The sequence below is a fragment of the Austrofundulus limnaeus genome, unplaced genomic scaffold (assembly GCF_001266775.1).
Source record: "Austrofundulus limnaeus strain Quisiro unplaced genomic scaffold, Austrofundulus_limnaeus-1.0 Scaffold277, whole genome shotgun sequence".
Taxonomy (NCBI): domain Eukaryota; kingdom Metazoa; phylum Chordata; class Actinopteri; order Cyprinodontiformes; family Rivulidae; genus Austrofundulus; species Austrofundulus limnaeus.
The window spans coordinates 487,808-492,270 of NW_013952679.1; positions in this window are offsets into that span (position 1 = coordinate 487,808).

Sequence of the window (4,463 nt, forward strand, 5' to 3'; positions counted from 1 at the left end):
TATTTATTTATTTAATTTTGGCTAAAACGGCTCTCCATAGTCTTTCACATTAAATTCCAGTGAAATATATTTATGTTTGTGGTTGTATTGTGACAAAATATGGAAAAGTTCAAGGGGTATGAATACTTTTGCAAACCACTGTATATTATGTCCATTTATAAAATTAAAAAAGTGAAAAAAAGGTGTTGCAAACCTTTTGACTCATGGTGTATGTGAGGTTTTTCATGTAAAGTGGCTACAAAACCACACATATAAAAGYTGATCATTTCTACTTTAGGTTAAACCTATTTACAAAAATTACATTTATTACAAATAGTGCAGCTAAAAGAAGAAATTAACCTGGATAGAATTACATTTATGATGTTAATTTGTTGAATCTGGATTGAGAATTCAGTGTGTGAGGAGGATCAGAGCAGCTGAACTTTCACAGTTACACAACAGAACCAGATGGATTAAGAAGTGGATCAGTTCTTGTTCTTCCAGAGGTTCAAAGATCACATGATAAGCCTTAAGGCAGGATGTTAAAGAGAAACTACCGGAGAATTTCTATTTAGTTGTTTTGAGAAAACTGTTGAGAACTTTAAATAATTTTGTCATCACTGAGATAAATCAGGTGTGGTTCAGGGAATCAATCTGATATGTTTGTTCTTGTGAAAATAAAAGCATTTTTATTAAAMTGATCAAATTCCTAGAATTAAAGAGAACAACGTTAACAACTGGGCCAAATCAAAAGCATCAGTTGCTGACTGTGGAGAGTTTTGTTTCTTTACTGCTCAACTAAACATCTATAAAGAAAAATATTCTAATCTAACAAGGACCCGCCTCAATGACTTTCATGCCCTGAAGAGAATAAAATCATCTTTTACCCTGAAGCAAATTAAATAACTCGTGATATTCTTTGGCATTTTTTATTTTTTGTTTCATCTCTGGTTCTTTTGTTTATTTTCTCTCATGTTTCTGTCCCTGTGTGTCTCCTCTCATTTTTTCCATCAGTCTGCTCTCTGTTTCCAGTCAACCAGCCTCCTTCACCTGTTGTCACTCCCCAGTGAGCCCAGCTGCTCTATATACACACATCAGCATGTTCCTCATGTGAGCCTGGTTGGCTCTTGTTGTTTTTATTGTAGGTTTTGCCCCCACGCTAACCTTTGCTTTTCCTTCTTTTATTAATGATCAACAGTTTCACTTTGAGTTTCTCGAGTCTGCACCCTCCTCTCACAGACAAACCTATAACTCAGAACTTTGTATATCAGTTTTTGTAAGAAGAAATCAAAAGAAAATATAATCACATTTCATGAACAAACAGAACATTGGCAAAGCCGACAGTTGACTTTTCAGCAGATCAATCCAACAATGAATACATTTAGAATTTTTAAATTAAATCAGTAGTTAAATGTCATTTGGTAACAGAAATGCTGCAGTTTGATTTTCCAACCAAAGTAAAAGCAATAAAGAAAATCAACTTGGAATGGATCCTAACAGATTGGTGTGGAAGCCAGAACTCTGTGGTTGGGTTTCCCCAGGGCTGTAAAAAAGAGCTCAGATTCAACATGTCTGGCTTAGAGAATCCTATTAGAAGAAAGAAACACATTTGATCTCCACTGAGGTTATCAGAAGGAGATATCTGTGACTTCGGCACATGAAGCAGGGAGTGAGAGTAGAAGGAAGTTCTTTCAGGTGCAAAGARAAATGAGCAATAAAATAAGAGTCACATCACAGTTGAAGCACTTAAAACCAACCAAAACAAAGTAAAGAAAACAAAACATCCTTACTTGGTTTAAAATGTTAATTCCCTGAATCAGTTCAGAGCAGATACACACATTGTTTGGTAAATTTATTTTTTTAAAYGGATGAATTCATGGATGCAGGTCTAAGTTCTGATTTAAACAGTCAGGGCAACAACAAACTGACAAAACTTCATTTACCAATGCTCTCCCCCCATATTAAACAAAAATAAAGAAAAATCCTACTTTTAAGAAAAGATGCTGATATAGATTGATCAAAAAGCCAGCACTTGGGCTGCAGTAAGTGCATCCACAATGTGATACTGGTGTCAGCAGTAAAGCTGCAGCTGGACCTCATTATGAAACTGTCTGAAACAGGAAATTAATTTCTTACCATGTGTGCAAAGTCCTGTTATATTTATCTGTTAGGTTAAGCATTATAATAATTTTTAACCATTTTTCAGCTTTAACATGTTTAACAATGTCTCAAATCTTATCTTTATTTTGCAAGTGATAAATTTAAATACACAAGATGGCAGAAACTGGTTTACATCATTTTGTTTTGTGTTTTAACCATTTGAGTGGAAGGTTTGGGGGATATTTTGGTTGAAAAAAGAAAGGGGAGGTTTTTTTCWGAATAATGTGACATTACAGAAAAAACTCGGCCTTTTTCTGAGAAACTGCTTCTTGTGTTTTAGTAGCAGCTGCTGTTCTCAGTGGAAAAAAAAAATCACACAGTTGTTTGCTGTTAGTTTCCATTTTGTTTTTATGCATCAGCAGGTTACAGCAGSTGAGCTGTGACTGTTGCAGATTACCATAGTTAGCAATAAAATTTTGAGAAAACAGGCCCATTCTCTGTTACAACCTCAATGAATTTTGAGTTTTTGTAACTAAGTGACCAGCACGCTGTGTGACTGTTTTTACAAAGTTTTAAAAACCACGTCTCATTTTTGTGTGCACGTCTTGAAAAACTGTCATATAAAAACACATTTTATCATTGCCATCCTCCACCCATCGGGGACAGTTCCCCAGGATTGGCAGACCCGGGTGGTGGTCCCCCTATTTAAAAAGTGGGACCACAGAGTGTGTTCCAACTATAGGGGGATCACACTTCTGTGTCTCCCTAGTAAGGTCTATTCAGAGAACTGGAGAGGAGGGTCCGTCGGATAGTCGAATCTTGGAATCAGAAAGAGCAGTGTGGTTTTCATCCTGCTCGTGGAACACTGGACCAGCTCTACACCCTCAGCAGGGTCCTGGAGGGTGCATGGGAGTTCGCCCAACCAGTCTACATGTGTCTGTTTTCTAAAGCTTTATTTTAATTTCTGACACGATAAGAAGCTGCGTTCCTTTGGGTGYTCAACCATGTCCCTCGGGGAGTTCTGTGGGGGGTACTCCGGGAGTATGGGGTACCATGCACTTTGATATGGGATGTTAGGTCCCTGTACAACCGGTGTCAGAGCTTGGTTACATTGCCAGCAGTAAGTCAGGCTTGTTTACAGTGAGAGTTGAACTCAGCCAAGGTTGCCCTTTGTCACCAATTCTGTTCATAATTTTTATTTAAACATGTACAATAGGTTGCCTTCAGGCCCAGGCCTCCCTTGAACAAAAGATCTGAGATCTCAAAGGGACTTGCCTGGTTAAATAACAGTAAATTTACTGTCTTGTGGTGATCTTTTATCAAAACAGACAGGGCTCCTCATCTCTTAAACAGCATGAAGTGTCATGAAGTGTTTTGAGCGTCCACTGGTCATACYATCCTATTCTATGAGAACAAATTAAAGCAGAGTCATACCTAGTGGGATSAGGGTATGAGTGCCTCAGAGATGTGGAATATAGCAGGAAAAACCTATTAGGAAAGTTTCTCACTAATGACCTATTTACAGTATGTGCTCTATAACCAACAGGGTTGTAGAGCACTAATTAAAACATGGTTGGATTAATCCAAATTTGGAAAACCTCCATCCGTGTGAAGGCGACCATCATTCTGCTACTCTCTTGTGTTCACATATTGCTATCTTGCAGCCTCAATATTTGCCCTAGCACAACTCTCTTTGACTCTCTTGGACCAGGACAGAAGACAGCTATGGGCTAGAAGATCGCTCCATTGTACAATGCAGCACGTCTGTTGCTTCCATGGCCTTGTCACAATCACAGTCATCATCTTGTCATGAGACTAACGAGGCAGGTCCAACTTTAGGGTCAGGTATGTACGTGTGAGGTTAGGTTTAAAGTCTGGGTATCTGTGAGATTAGGTTTAGAGTCAAGTATGTACCTGTGAGGTTAGGTTTAGAGTCAAGTATGTACCTGTGAGGTTAGGTTTAGAGTCAAGTATGTACCTGTGAGGTTAGGTTTAGGGTCAGGTATGTATCTGCGAGGTTAGGTTTAGAGTCAGGTATGTATCTGCGAGATTAGGTTTAGGGTCAGGTATGTACCTGTGAGGTTAGGTTTACAGTTATGTATGTACCTGTGAGGTTAGGGTTAGGGTCAGGTATGTACCTGTGAGGTTAGGTTTAGAGTCAGGTATGTACCTGTGAGGTTAGGTTTAGGGTCAGGTATATATCTGCGAGATTAGGTTTAGGGTCAGGTATGTACCTGTGAGGTTAGGTTTAGGGTCAGGTATGTACCTGTGAGGTTAGGTTTAGAGTGAGGTATGTATCTGTGAGGTTAGGTTTAGGGTCAGGTATGTACCTGTGAGGTTAGGTTTAGAGTGAGGTATGTATCTGTGAGGTTAGGTTTAGGGTC